At 45.0% G+C, this 15,978-nt stretch overlaps 1 protein-coding gene across 4 annotated transcripts in view; it reads left to right on the top strand.

Moving 5' to 3' along the window:
* Window positions 1-15,978, top strand: part of SV2B (synaptic vesicle glycoprotein 2B) — a 262,076-nt gene that overhangs the window by 9,671 nt on the left and 236,427 nt on the right. The window contains exon 1 of one of the 4 annotated variants that reach the window (XM_024981807.2): window positions 4,929-5,614. The exons of 1 other annotated variant lie outside the window; for it this stretch is intronic. The gene's annotated coding sequence lies outside the window, so the exon portion shown is untranslated. 4 annotated transcript variants of the gene reach the window in all.

The raw sequence follows: 15,978 nt of genomic DNA, 5'->3' as shown, positions 1-15,978 counted from the left end.
AAATGATCTCTAAGAAGCAACAATAATTTCAGTTTTCAATACTTCCTTTACACACAATATCTGACATACAAATTTAAAAAAAGGGATACATGCAAAGAGACAAGAAAAATTGTACTAATAGTCAACAGAAAAGATAATAAACTAGACTAAATTATTCCTATATTGAAGTTAGTAGATTTTATTATAAATGTTAGAACATAGAAAGATGGAGCAAAGTCTATGTCAATTAATCAAATAGCCATTGGAAAAAATGTAATATCTAGGCTTAAAAACTCACTGGATGGGTTTAATAGCAAATTGGTCATCAGTTCAGTTCAGTCGCTCAGTTGTGTCCGACTCTTTGCGACCCCATGAATCACAGCACGCCAGGCCTCCCTGTCCATCACCAACTCCTGGAGTTCACCCAGACTCACGTCCATCGAGTTGGTGATGCCATCCAGCCATCTCATCCTCTGTCGTCCCCTTCTCCTCCTGCCCCCAATCCCTCCCAGCATCAGGATTTTTTCCAATGAGTCAACTCTTCGCATGAGGTGGCCAAAGTATTGGAGTTTCAGCTTCAGCATCAGTCCTTCCAGTGAACACCCAGGACTGATCTCCTTTAGGATGGACTGGTTAGAGCTCCTTGCAGTCCAAGGGACTCTCAAGAGTCTTCTCCAACATCACAGTTCAAAAGCATCAATTCTTCAGCGCTCAGCTTTCTGCATAGCAGAAAGCAAATTTAGTTAACCTAAAGACAGGTCAGTAGAAAACTCTCAAGCTAAAGTACAAAGAAGGTGAAAAGGGAATAGAAAGAATGGAGCATAAGACATGAGGGATAATAGCAAAACCATTTAATTATGTGTAATGTATGTGCTCTCTCAATCTAAGAGTATAGGAGAGAGAAAACAGGGCAGAAACAACATTTGAAAAGATAGTCTGAGAATTTTCTAAAACTAGTAAACAACATTAACCCACAAATTCAAGATGCTCAGTATCAGAAAAAAATAAAGAAAATCATGTTGTTGTTCAGTCACTCAGTTGTGTCCGACTCTGCGAGCCATGGACTGCAGCTTGCCAGGTTTCCCTGTCTTCACCAACTCCCGGAGCTTGCTCAAACTCATGTCCATCCAGTCGGTGATGCCATCCAACCATCTTTTCCTCTGTTGTCCGCTTCTCCTCCTGCCTTCAATCTTTCCCAGCATCAGGGTCTTTTCCAATGAGTCGGTTCTTTGCATCAGGTGACCAAAGTATTGGCCCAAGAAAATCATACGTAGGAACAGAATAAACTTATGAAAGGAAATATTAGAAGAAGCAAAATTTTAAAAGATTACTTTCAGAGAAGTGAAAATTAGACTAATAGAGTTTTAGACTGAACATACAGCACACATCAAGAAGACAATAGAATGACATCTTAAAAAGGATGAAAGAAAAAAAACTTCCATCTACAAATGCTATATATAGTGAAAAGGGACCTTCAAAAATAAAGGTCAAATAAAGACACTTTTAATTGAAAAAAATCTGAAATAATTAGTCTCTAGCAGTCTAGAAAATTAGTCTCTTCCGTAAAAAAAAATACTAAAAAGACCTATTCAGACTGAAGTAAAGGAAATTCCAATAAATACATGGGAAGGAATGAAGAACTGGGTAAATATATGATAATATATAGAAAAACATTGGCTGTAAAATAACAGTAATAACAATGTCTTGTGGGTTGTGGGGTTTGGTGTATATGTATATATATATATATATATATATATGCATGCTAAGTTGCTTCAGTCGTGTCTGACTGTGTGACCCCATTGACTGGAGCCCACCAGCTGCTCAGTCCATGGGATTCTCCAGGCAAGAATACTAGAGTGGGCTGCCATGCCCTCCCCAGGGGCTCTTCCTAACCCAGAGCCTGAATCTGCGTCTCCTGCACTGTAGGCGGCAGGTGAATTCTTTACCCACTGAGCCATCAGGGAAACATATACATATCTATATATGAAATTTCTTCAGTCACATCTGTCATCTGTCTCCCCATGATGGGGATGGTGTATGCTAAGACCTGTCAACCCCATTTTATATCAAGGTTTTTTTTTTTTTTTTGCCATGCCACAGCTTGTGGGATCTTAGTTCCCCAGTCTGCACCCTTGGCAGTGAACCTGCCCATTTGGCAAAGAAAGCATGCAGTGCTAACCACTGGACCATTGGGGAATTCTCTACAGCAGGTATTACAATGCATCAGACTGACACCTAAGGGTCAGGTGATATAATGAAATTCACTCATGTAATCTGAGAGGGGTTATTTGAAATATATATGAAGAGAGAGAGAGAGAGAGAGACCATTGGATCTGTTTCTGTTTCTGCCTGGGAAATGAATAGCTCAGAAAAATTTCTTGGACAAAGCAGCTGGCCTAACTGAAAAGCAAAAAAAATTTAAGTTTGTTTACTAATCTTTACACTTGAAGTTATGTCATTGTAAATTAAAAAATATTTTAAAAATTTTAAATTAAAATATATATTTTAGCACAAAGTTAAAAAAAAAATAAATGGAGTTGAGCTTGGCGTTTTGCATTTTTTGGGGGGTGATAAGTGATGTGCTTTGTTGTGCTTAGTTGCTCAGTTGTGTCTGACTCTTTGCGACCCCATGGACTGTAGCCCACCAGGCTCCTCTGTCCATGGGAATTCTCCAGGCAAGAATACTGGAATGGGTTGCCATGCCCTCCTCCAGGGGATCTTCCCAACCTAGGGATTGAACCTAGGCCTCCCGCATTGCTGGCAGATTCTTTACCATCTGAGTCACCAGGGAAGTGATGAGGTGACTGCAATTAGAGTTGCACTATAGAAATACAGCATCTAACTAAGATAAAAATACTAAAAGGGAAAACTAAAGTGAATAGAGTATATATAATAATTTAGTTAAAGACATTGATTAATGAAGAAGAAGAAAGTAGGAAGATGATAAACAGACAATTAAAAATGGGACAGAAAGCAAATTTGTCAAAGTTTGAAAATTATACTTCAAATAATCCTATGGATCAAGGAAATCACAGTCTACATTAGATAATAGTTTAAACTGAACAAAAATGTATATGGAACATATTAAAATTGGTTAAATGTAACCAAATCAGTGTTTAGAGGGAAGTTTATAGGGCAAGGAGTAGCACAAAAGAAAGGAAAACCATCAACTCACCAAAATCAGGAATGAAAAATGAGACATCACTGCAGTTAATAATTTTAAAAACTTAAATGAAATGGATAAAGTTCTTGAAAAGTAATAGTTTAACAAAGCTGAAAGAAGAAGAAATAGAAAATCTGAGTAGTCAAATGGCTAATAAAATAATTGAACTTGTAATAAAAAACCTTCTCACAATAAAAACTTTAGGCTCTAATAGTTTCACTGATGACTTTCCCCCAACGTTTAAGAAAGAATACACAATCTACACAAACTGTTCCAGATAAAAGGAATGAGAAAAACTTTTCAGCTTGTTTATGAGGCCAGCACAACCTTACTATAAAAGCTTTGACAGGGACATTATAAAAGCAGAATTCTAAGTTAATATCCCTCATGAACATAGAATATTTTTATATAAAAATATCAAATCAAATCCATTTATATATAAAATATGATATCATGGAATTTATTTGAGGAATATAAAGGTGGTTTAACATTCAAAAGTCATTGAATGGAATTACCCATATGAGTTGAATAAAAGAGTAAAACTATGGATATCTCAATGGAAGCAAAAAACTTTTGACAAAATTCTACATATTTATTATGAAAATTTCTTTCATCTGATAGAGTTTTTAACAATGGCTAACATCATACTTAAGGGTAAAATATGCTTTTTTAAGAAATTAAGAATAAGATAAGGCTCTTCATTATCACTTTTATAATTAAAATATGTAATAGTATGAAGACTTTTCCCCTGAAAAAGATATCCAGTACCACCACTTTATTTTTTAAAAACCTTTAATTTTATATTGGAGTATAGAGAGCCACGGAGAAGGCAATGGCACCCCACTCCAGTACTCTTGCTTGGAAAATCCCATGGATGGAGGAGCCTGGTAGGCTGTAGTCCATGGGGTCGCTAAGAGTCGGACACGACTGAGCAACTTCCCTTTCACTTTTCACTTTCATGCATTGGAGAAGGAAATGGCAACCCACTCCAGTGTTCTTGCCTGGAGAATCCCTGGGACAGGGGAGCCTGGTGGGCTTCCGTCTATGGGGTCACACAGAGTCGGACACGACTGAAGCGACTTAGCAGCAGCATAGAGATCCAACCAATCCATTCTAAAGGAGATCAGCCCTGGGATTTCTTTGGAACGAATGATGCTAAAGCTGAAACTCCAGTACTTTGGCCACCTCATGCGAAGAGTTGACTCATTGGAAAAGACTTTGATGCTGGGAGGGATTGGGGGCAGGAGGAGAAGGGGACCAGAGGATGAGATGGTTGGATAGCATCACTGACTCAATGGACGTGAGTCTGAGTGAACTCCGGGAGTTGGTGATGGACAGGGAGGCCTGGTGTGCTGCGATTCATGGGGTTGCAAAGAGTTGGACACGACTGAGCTACTGAACTGAACTGAACTGATAGCCAGTTAACAATTTTGTGATAGTTTCAGGTGGACAGCAAAGGGACTCAGCCATACATAAGCATGGATCCATTCTCCTCCAAGCCCCCCTCCTATGGAGGCTGCCACATAGCATTGAGCAGAGTTCCCTGTGCTACACAGTAGGCCCTTGTTGATTATCCATTGTAAATATAGCAGCCTCAGTACCACTTTAATGCAATGTTGTCTGAGAGGTCTTAACCAGAGTCGTCAGGCAAGAAGAAGTTTAGGTACCAGATATAAACACTGACGGACTTCCATGGTGGTCCCATGGTAAAGAATCCGCCTGCCAATGCAGAAGACACAGGTTTGATCCCTGGTCGGGAAGATCCCCTGGAATAGGAAATGGCAACTCATTCCAGTATTCTTGCCTGGAAAATTCCATGCACAGCGAAACCCGGCGAGCTGTACCCATGGGGTCGCAAAGAGTCCACACGACCGAGGAGGCATGCACTATCCGAGGATTCACCTTCCCAGGAATTCAAGTCGTGCCCTCCGAAGTGTCTTAGTTTGGGGCTGGTGAAAGGGAGTGTGGAGTGCATAGCGCCCCCTGGTGCCGGGCGCGGTGGAGAGCGCGAAAGAGATGCCAGTCATCAGTAGGGGATGAAACTCGAAACTCGAGGAATAAGAAGTTTAGCGTGTATTGGTCTGCAAATCCAGAGAGCCTGGGTCCCCAGCTGGGTCCCCTGCCCATCAAGCTATCCCAAACACTCCGTCTTGAATCAGAAGGGGATTTAGAAGCGAGAAGAGGTGGCCGCCGCCAATACCTTTAATGCCCAGGCCGGGAAGAAAGCGGGTTAGGATCTGATCCCGCTGAGTAGAGGACCCAGGAGCCTCCCGCCTTGGGTGCTCGGTGTGGCGGGGGCGCGCTGCGCGCTGCGGCGGCGCGGGCGCCGTGATGCAGGTGTGACACCCGCGGACTCCTGCCTCCGCCGGGATCGCCCCAGCGCCGCGTTCTCCCGAGCAGCCGGCCGGGCCACCCGGACTGACCCCGCTCCGCCTGCACCCGGGGGCGGCCTCGTGCGGATTTCCCACCCAGGTAGGGGACGGCATTGCTCGCTCCGGTGCGTGCAGACCCGGCCGGGGGCGCGGAGCCCGCGCGACCCTGGGGGCTCCCAGGCTTGCCTGCTTGGGCTGAAACGTACACGCTGGTACCTCTGAATGTTGTTTATAGTAAATGGCACAAAAGACAGGGGAGAGTCTTGGAAAGCTGGCGCAGAAAAGCAAGCACTTGCCTGCTGCGCGGGGTTGCGCGCCTCTTTGAAGCGGGCATCCCCCAAGGGCTGTTTTTAAATCCTGTTTGAACTGTTAGCGCCATACATAGTTTTGCAACTTAGGCTATTGACGTTGATAACTCCCTTTCCATAAGCTTCCTAGTCACCCCTTTTAGTTTCGGTTCTTTGCAATTAGATGGATGTGTGTGTGTGTGTGTGTGGTGAATGATGTTGTTGTTGGTTTGTTCTTAAAGGACAGATCGAAACCAGGCTTTCACCTGGTACCTCTGGGTTGGGGTTTGTGAGTGTGTATTTGCGTGTGTGGAGGGCGCCCTCCGCGGGCGTGGGAGCCGTTTCTTAGGGACGCGGAGAGGATTTGTTTATAGATGGATTTTAGCGCAAGGAAAAGAACATGATTTGTTCTGCAGGGATGGGTGAGCGGGTGCGTTTAGCCAGGGAGGAGCGAGGCACTGCCGTTTCCTCCGCAGACGGGTGTTAGATATATCTGCTGTCCAGGTTTCAGCCCGGCTGCTGAAACACGATCCTTAAACCAGAAATCACAGATGCAGACTAGCTCCTTTTAAAGGTAACTTAACCTCGGTGTCTGGGGCTCTGGTAAGAGCAGAACGGTAGGGTGGGGTGGGGTGCGTGCTCATTTTTTAAAAAGCTTGTTCAGAAGCAAATGTGGGTGGTTTTGAGGTTCAGGGAGTGGCAGGTGAAGGATGGGAAATAGATACCTATAGGGGAGAATTAGACTTCCTAGCCAGCTCAGTGATCCTTCTGGTCTACCCTGGTCTCTTCTGTTTCTGCTTCTTGCCCTTTCCAGAAGAGGTCACTTACCCTGCTTGCTCCAGTGGGTGCAGCAAGCACAGCACAGGCTCGCTCTGCATCTTTCTTGAGTCAGCAAATACTGGTCGAGCACCTAGTTATGTGTCAGAGGCTGGATTAACCCTGAGGGGTGCAGAGAGGATGAAAACAAAGTCTATTTCCCCAGAAGCTCACATCTGGTGGAGAAGAAACACCTGTAATAATGAGGTATGATAAGTTCAGCAATGTAGATGTGGAAAGAGTGGTGGGAGCAGGAAGAGAGGAATTAATGTGGCAGTGATTTTTTTTTTTAAACGAAGCTCTCCTAGGTGAGATGTTACATGAATTTCAGTAGAAACGGGGTCCCTCTCTTGGTCCTTTGGTCTGTGAGTAACCCCCATCAGTCTCCCCATCATCAGCATCAAGGTTACTATACGTGCAGAGCTCTGTAAGTTACAGCAGGGTTGGCGTTTGCAGTATGTGACCAGATACTAGTAGACACAGACACAAGATGACAACCAAGAGAAAAGAGTGTCCAGCACAGGAGGTCAGGCTTTTTGTTTCTTTAATGGATTGTTTCCCCAAGTTCTAGAACCAGGAAGATTTGGGAGCAGTACATCACAAAGGCAAGGATTCTGGATAGTTCTGAGGGATTCTCAGAGCAGATGAACTTCTGCCTTCATCTCCTTTGGGTCCCTGACCTGTCTGTGCTTGTCCCAGCTCAGATCAAAAGGAAAGCTCTGAACCTGGATGTCTCTAAATGGATGGAATAAAGGAAATCTAAAGCTATTGCAACCAATGTGCTCTGGGAAATAAAAATCCAATCTGACGGATTTTTTTTCCTGGACAAAATCTATGGTGGGTGATAGAAAAATGGTAGAATGAAGAGCTCTTGTGCTATACATGTTGCCAGAGATGCGTCTTACGTGCGTCTTGTAACCTAAAGCATCACTGAGGTATTTAAAAAGCAGATTGGCACGCGTCAAGGACCGTGGGTTTTGATACTCAAACAGACCTAGGTAAGTGTCTTGTGCAGGTTTCTTAGCCTCGCTTTGAGCTTTGGGTTCCTGAGCTGTAACATGGAGATAACAGTGGAATTCTTATAATATAATTACATCATAAGTGCTTAAAAATATGTTTATTGGGAAATGATCATCATATATAAGTTGCTTGACACAAAGTAGGTGCTTAAGAAATGGCAGTTCATTCATTGAGTACCTACTATGTGTCAAGAATTGCTCTATGTGTAGGGATACGGAATTGAATTAAATGAAGTCCCTCAAGGAGCTTACCTTGTGTGTGTGTGTGTATATGTGTGTGTGTGTGTGTATGTAAGATAGCAGACAAATAAATAACAAGATAATGATGCATTATAGTGGAGAGAAATAAAGCAGAGTAAGAGGAATGGGGAGTCTTGCCAGAGGGCGCGGTGAGGATTGTTATTGTTTAATATAGCTTGGTCAGGGAACGCTTTGCTGATGAGTGACATTTGACTGGACCCCTGGGAAAGTGAGGAGCGGGCCAGGCAGATGTCTGAGGAAGAGCATTCTGGGCAGTGTAACAGCACCTGCAAAACCTGAAGCAGGAGGGAGGTGTGTTCATACGAAAACCCAGAAAGAAGTCCAGTGAGGCTGCGGGTGAGTGAGCGAGGGGAGCAGCAGTAGGATTTGAGGCCAGAGGGGTAAGCCGGCAGGGTCACTGGGGTATTGCCTCTCATGATTTCTATTTGTTGCGAAGATTAATATCCTGAGCACTTGTGGAAAGAATTGGCTGACATCTTACACTCGATGTTTAGAAGAAGGCTCGTTGGGAGACATAGGTTCCTAGGTCACTCAGCCTGAGCAAATGCAACCAGCAGAGGCATAAATCTTTCCAAGGTGATGAGAAGCTCAGTGCAAAACAGTGTTTAGCAATCTTTCATCCAGATCAAGGACTGTTTTAGGGCTTCTATTGAACATTTCCTTCGCAATGAAAGAAAGGGCCACCTTTACTGAATAGTCCTGCAGGTATTGTCCCTGCTAGTTTTTAGTCTGTATTCTTGGAGGATGAAAGTAGTTTCTATGGCTATGGAAAGATGTTAGAATCAACTGGAAATACATTGACTGTTGGTGTACCGTGGGATGCATGTACATGATATTATATGGTGCACTTATTTGAGACTTCCATCTTGTAGGCTGAATACGACGAAGATCACAATTTGCTGCTCCACCCCTCTGGGACATCGTTCCTCTACAGCAGGGGTCCCCTACCTCTGGGATCTAATGCCTGATGGTCTGAGATGGAGCTGATGTAATAGTAACAGGAATAAAGTGCGCAATGAATGTAATGCATTTGAATCATCCTGAAACTATCTCCCCTGTCTGGTCCATACAAAAATTGTCTTCCACGAAACTGGTCCCTGGTGCCAAAAAGATTGGGGACTGCTGCTTTAAAGAGCATGGTTTTGGCAGACTTATTGTTACCAAAGAGAAGAGTGTGAGGGGAGGGAGGACAGATCAATTAGGAGTTTGGGATTAAAATACACACATTGGGCTTCCCAGGTGGCGTTAATGGTAAAGAATCCATCTGTAAGGCAGGAGGTGCAGGAGACGCGAGTTTTATCCCTGAGTTGGGAAGATCCCTTGGAGGAGGGCACAGCACCCCACTCCAGTATTCTTGCCTGGAGAATCCCATGGGCAAAGGAGCCTGGTGTGCTGCAGTCCATGGGGCTGCAAAGAGGCGGACATGACTGAGCAACTGAGCACACACACACACTATTGCATATAAAATAGATAAACAACAAGGACCTACTGCATAGCACAGGGAACTGCATTCAGTATCTTGTAATAACCTATAATGCAAAAGAATATATATACGTATTTATATATTATATGTGTCTGATAGAATCACTTTGCTGTACACTTGAAATCAACTGGACCCAATTAAAAAAAATAAAGAGCATGGTTTTGGGGATTTGAGAGCTTCCCCCTCATGGCTGACCCTAGTGCTGTGGGACTGTTGCAGTGTTTCGTGGATAGAAATGGGGTTGGATGCCTGAGAAGCTGGTCAAAGTTCCTGTGAAACAGGATTTGACAAGGTTGGGTCCTGGCTGGGTGGCTGGCTGGGTGTCCCCCAAGTCACCCCTTTAGAAGGTGACTTTCACCTCTGTGGATTTTTCTCCATCCGAGGTCTTGCTGCCTCAGAAAGCCACTTACATTGCAGTGACCTTGCTCACCCCAGACTGAATTTGCAGTGGCTGGAACCCTGTGTGGCATGGCAGGGTGTCTTCTTCTTGCTGATCCCTTTGGTGACAACCACATCACAAGGAGAAGCTTTCCTGATGAGCACATATTCAGAGCAGAGCAGCTGAGATGCCTCCCCTGGGGGCTGATCACATACATTAGGGCTGACCTTACCAAGGAACTATAGGACAAATCTCCCCGCAACTTAGCGGCTTAAGACAGCAACCATTTCTCATTTTCTCACGTGTTTACGGGCTGGCCAGGCAGTTCTTTAGGTCTGAGTGGGCTTGATTCATCTCAGCTGGGTTTGTTCATGTTTTTTTTGTCTGCTGTTGGAGTGGCTGAGAGCTGGCTGCTTGAGGGTGGCCTTACCCGGGGGAACTTGGCTCTGCTCTGGGTAGTACCACATTTTCCAACAGGCTAGCCCAACATGTTCACATAGTATCCCTGGAATCCAAGGGAGAGTGGAAACTTGCCTGACCTCTTGAGGTCTAAGCTTATACTTGGCACACCGTTGTTTCATCTTTGTCTATTGACAAAAGTAAGTCACAAGGCCAGCCAGAGTGAAGGTGTAAAGAGTCTGCCTGCAATGCAGGAGACCAGGGTTCGATCCCTGAGTCAGGAAGATCCCCTGGAGAAGGGAATGGATACTCACTCCAGTATGCTTGCTTGGAGAGTCCCATGGACAGAGGAGCCTGGTGGACTGCAGTCCATGGGGTTGCAAAGGATTGGACATGACTGAGTGACTGAAACTTTCTCTTCAACTCACAAGGCCAGCCCAGAGTGAAGGTGTAGGGACTAGAATATACTTTAAAAAATTATTTACTCATTTGGCTGTACCAGGTCTTAGATACAGCATGTGGGATCTTTGACCTTCTGTTGTGGCATGTAGGGTCTAGTTGCCTGACCAGGGATGGAACCTGGGCCCCCTGCATTGGGAGCACAGAGTCTTAGCTGCTGAACCACCAGGGAAGTCCCTGGAGTACACTGCTTGATGGGAAGAGCTACGAAGGCACACTGCAAAGAGCATGGATACGGAGGGAGGAGGGGAACTGGAATGTCTTTGCATTCAGTATACCATAGGGACATTAATATTTAAAGTCCCCTTGACTAAGGCTCCTTTTTTCCCAAGTTCTGCTTGAATGGACAATGCCTGAAACTTGCCCTTTTCTTTTTCTCTGTTGTTCTCTGTTTCCATGGCTGATCAGCTTCAGACCTATGAATCTTTAGATAGCCATTCATCCACCAAATATTTACTGAGTGTTCCTTACATGCCAGGCATGGGCTTCCCAGGTGGCACAGTGGTAAAGAATCTGCCTGCCAATGCAGGATGCACAAGAGACGCAGGTTCAATCCCTGGGTTGGGAAGATCCCCTGGAGGAGGAAATGGCAACCCATTCCAGTATTCTGTGCCTAGAAAATCCCATGGATAGAGGAGCCTGGCAGGCTACAGTCTATGGGGTCACAAAGAGACAGACATGACTGAGCGACTGAGCACACACACACAAACACGTGCACCAGTCAAGGTAGCAAGGTCCATCCTCATGATGCATTCGTCCTAGCTGGGGAGATGGCATGTAAATAAGTAAATATGTATTATGTGATGAGAGGACATCACGTAAGGAGAGCAGGATGAGGAGTGCCTGGTTGAGTGGATGAGGAGCAGGGTGAAGGAAGGGGTGGGAGTGGTCGGGGTGACATGAAGGAAGAGAGTCAGCCAGACGGATATTTGGGGAAGGACCCTTCTAGGCAGGGAAAGCGACAAGTGTGAAGGCCCCGAGGGAAGAGTGTCCTGGTGTATCCTGGGAACAGAAAGGGCATTCATGTAGAGAGGGTGAGGATGGAGAAGGTGAGATCAGACAAATGGCTGAGAGCTGGGTAATACAAGGTTATCTAGGGCATTGTGTAGACTGTGGCTTTTACTCTGAGCGTGATGGGAAGCCAGTGGAGAATTTTGAGCACTCGCTGACATTATCTGATTTAAGCTTTACAATGATTACCTGAGCTTTAGACCTTAGAATAGACTTTTGGGGTTAAGGGTGAAAACAGGGAGGTGAAGTCAGGAGGCTACTGCAATGATCCAGGCAAGAGGTGATGGTGGTTTGGACCAGGGTAGTTAGTGGTGATAGTGAACAGTTATCAAATTACGGATATATTGCTCTAGGGATTCAAGGATGACTCTACATATTTTGACCTGAGCAGCTAGAAAGAGTGGCCTTTTACTGAAATGGAGAAGGAAGAGTAGTGGGGTTTAACTGAACACCCAATGGGAGATGTTAATTTGATAGTTACACGTGTGGGTCTAGAGTTGAAGGAAGAGGTCCTACAAGGAGATATAAGCTTGAGTATCGTTAGCATTCTTAATTTGTCCCTTCCTTGAGCCCAGTCCCTGCTGTACCACCAGTGCCTTGCATATTGCTTGACACATGGTCTGTGCTCAGTGAGTATTTACTGAATGAGTGAATGGAGTCATTCAATCACTGGAGGTGACTGCAGATCTTTGTTTCAGTGGGTCTTGAAGTGTAACTCCCTGAAGTTATTCTTTTTCTTTTCAAGGTCTCATGAGAGCCTTATTGTGGATCCCACGGACTAAAAACAGACTTTAAATGTGAAGGCTCCAATTGCTTATGTCTTATAGAAAACAATGTGTGATGACAAGTAAGAAGGAGAAACAAGTGGAAACCAAAAAATAGCTCATACTTTCAAAAAAGGAGACAAAATCCTGCGGGAGAGGAGGTTGAAATTCAGAGGTGTGATGTTCTTGGGTTATTATTGTACTCCTCTTAATTTAAGATTAAGCAGAAGCAGGAAAGAATCTTGAAAAAGGAAGATGTTTATTTAAATCGATTTTGTGCCAAGTGAAAGAGTGTCACCAGCTTGCTTGAAAAATCCCACATCTACAGCATCTTGTGTAATCTGTTCCTGTTTATAAAAGGAGAGAAATCAGCAATAGTCTTATAGGAAAAGGGGAGGAACAGTTATGGGGATTAATTGGCGTGACTTTAATTGGAATGACTTCAATCTCAGACTCCAGGTGCTGACCATTTCCTCCCCGTGGTGTGACTGAATATGTGTGAATGTGAGTTTTGTTTGCAGTGATATTAGAGTGGGTGGGAGTGAGGAAAAAATGTAGTCACTGCAATGGCAAATGGCTTCCTCTGTGTGTGTGCGTGTGTGTGTGTGAGAGAGAGAGAGAGAGAGAGAGAAAGAAAGAGAAAGAGACAGAGAGAGAGAGAGCAGGAAAGGGACAACAGCGGGAAAAAAAGAACTAAAGCAGAGAAGGAAATATGAGAAAGGGATATCAAGTTGGCCTCCGTTTGTACGTGTGGATACCAAGCTTGACCATGTTGGAGACTGGATGGAGCGGTGGGATTTGGGATCAAACAAAGCTTGGTTTGGACTCAATCTTCCTTACTTTCTAGCTGTGTAAACCGTAGCAAGTTATTTAATTTCCCTGAGTCCTGGTTCCTTCAGCTGTAAAATGATGATGGTGATGATGGTGGTGGTGGTGATGACAGCGGTGATGGTAGTAGTAATAACACCCAAAGGGTCTGCAGTTTCTTTCATGCTCCTGTTCTTGGCAATAAGTTGGTCTAAATACTAATTAAAGAATTACTGAGTGCGCGCTTAGTCATCAGTTGTGTCCGACTCTTTGTGACCTCATGGACTGCAGCCCTCCAGGCTCATCTGTCCATGGGATTCTCCAGGCAAGAGTACTGGAGCGGGTTGCCATTTCCTCCTCCACAGAATCTTCCTGACCCAGGGATCAAACCCATGTCTTCTGTGGCTCCTGCATTGCAGGTGGATTCCTTACCTGCTGATCCATCGGGGCTTCCCAAAGGATCACTATATCTAATGAAAGAACTGGAAATTCTAAGTGTAGAGAGAGTTTAGAACCTGTCATTTAATGTTGCCAGTGCTGATGAGATTATTTGCATGAGGCCCATGGTGTTCAAAATGAGACAGGTGGACAATAATTAGACTTATGAGCTAGAGATTTCTGAGGTGCCTCAAAGGGAAACCAACCTTCCATCCTCTGCAACAGGCCAACCCCCCAGCTCAGCTCTGGCTTGTCTCATACTTTGTTAGAATTCCTTGATCAAAGTTTTTGAGTCATTTGGATTATGGAGGTGCAGAAACTCTCCATCAGATGCCTCTGGGTTTTGCTCCCATAAAATCTGCCCCATGATGTTTTCTACTGGAAAATCTGCTGTTTTTCCTCCTCCAGGTACATAGTAGGCACACAGTACGAGTCTATTTGATTCATGAATGAGTAAATGCTGTTGTGGTTGCTCTGTTGGCTGAGGCTCCTTGGTTTTTCTCTTTGACCTGGACAAGACGTGACGATGTGAGAGACAGTGCTGAGTTTGCAGCATCTAGTAAGTACTCAGTAGCTAAGGGTTTCCCAGGTGGCGCTCGTGGTAAGGAATCCGTCTGCCAATGTAGGAAACATGAAAGATGTGGGTTCAGCCCCCGAGTTGGGGTCGGGAGGATCCCCTGGAGGAAGACATGGTAACCCACTCCAGTATTCTTGTCTGGAGGATCCCATGGACAGAGGAGCCTGGCGGGCTACAGTCCATGGAGTTGCAAAGAGTCGGACACGACGGAGTGACTAACGTACAACCACAGTAGCAATGGTTTCTCTCTGTTCCACCTCCCTGCTTTTGCTGCCATTCTGGCCTCCTCTGGATCAAGGAGCATCAGGTTTCTCTTGGGGCTCTCAGATGCTTCTGGAGTGAAGACCAAAGCTCCCTTGCTGTCCTGCCCATGGATTACAGTTCACCCACTGTGTCTCCTGGTCCAGTGAAAACCTGCACCGTGGATTCCCTCCTTCAGCCTGTGATCCTATCACATTTCTCTGTTTCTATGGAAGCTCCTGCTCCACGCACTTCCTGTTTCCTTCAGTCTTTAGAGCTTGCTTCTGTCCAGGGCAGCAGTGGGGAGAGTAGCATTAACTTTTTTCTTTTCCCCAAAAGGCAACTGAAAATTCTCCCCTAACCAGAGACTCTGTGTGTGTGTGTATTATCGCTCAGTCGTGTCCGACTCTGCGACCCCATGGACTGTAGCCTGCTAGGCTCCTCAGTCCATGGAATTTTCCAGGCAAGAATATGGAGTGGATTGCCATTCCCTTCTCCAGGGGATCTTCCTGACACAGGGATCGAACCCCAGACTCCCATATTGCAGACAGATTCTTTACCGTCTGAGACACCAGGGAAGCCCAGTGACTCTGTAACCCCTCAGAAATACAATTAAATTGAACTTTTTTAGGAGCTAGAACATATAGGCCATGTCTTCTCTTCCATTCCCACTTTATAGATGGGAAACCTGAGGTCCAGAGCGAGGAAATCACAGATGAAGATACCCTTGGACAAGCGGTGGAACAACCTCATTTCTTTCTCTTCCCGTTCTATGTAGATGCAGGAGAAGGTAATTTGGCCCAACTTCTGGGGCCTTCTTGCATCACAGATGTCCGGGTCTAGCAGTTGGCTGTTCAAGCTAGGAGCTGGGGACCATTAACTGCTTCATACATCAAACCCAGATGATGCATGTGTTGGCAGGAACTCTGGTGCCTAAAAGTCACATAAGCTTAGGGGAGATGTGTGTACTTCACACATGTATTTTCATGGCTCCCCATTACTGAAACCTGCCAATGAACACATGTCTGTCCATCAATACCTCCAAATGTACAAATTTGTTTTAATAAGTATTTCATCGGCAGGTTCCTTTGGCTTCCCTGGTGGCTCGGACAGTAAAGAATCTACCTGCAATGCAGGAGGCCCAGGTTCGATACCTGGGTCTGGAAGATGCCCTGGTAAAGGGAATGGCAACCCACTCCGTTATTCTTGCCTGGAGAAGTCCCTGGACAGAGGAGCCCGAGGGGCTACAGTTCCATCCAGTCAGGAAGAGTCGGACACGACTGAGTGACTTTCACTTTCACGTTTCATAGGCGGTTTCCTTATTGGGCCCAGAACAAGTTCAGGACAATGGAAGGACTTACTTGGACTAGAGGATCTTAGTGTCTCAGAGCTGAAGGGACTGTAGGAATCTAAACTCCCTACTAGGCAAAGACAGGAGCTGAGTCTAGAGAAGGAAACGACTTGCTTAAGGTCCTACAGTCAGGGAACACTAGAGAGAGGACCAGAGCCCAAGTCAGGCCTGCA

Source organism: Bos taurus, chromosome 21 (genome assembly GCF_002263795.3).
Source record: "Bos taurus isolate L1 Dominette 01449 registration number 42190680 breed Hereford chromosome 21, ARS-UCD2.0, whole genome shotgun sequence".
In the NCBI taxonomy this organism is placed as follows: Eukaryota; Metazoa; Chordata; class Mammalia; order Artiodactyla; family Bovidae; genus Bos; species Bos taurus.
This window is presented reverse-complemented; position numbering and strand designations above follow the sequence as displayed.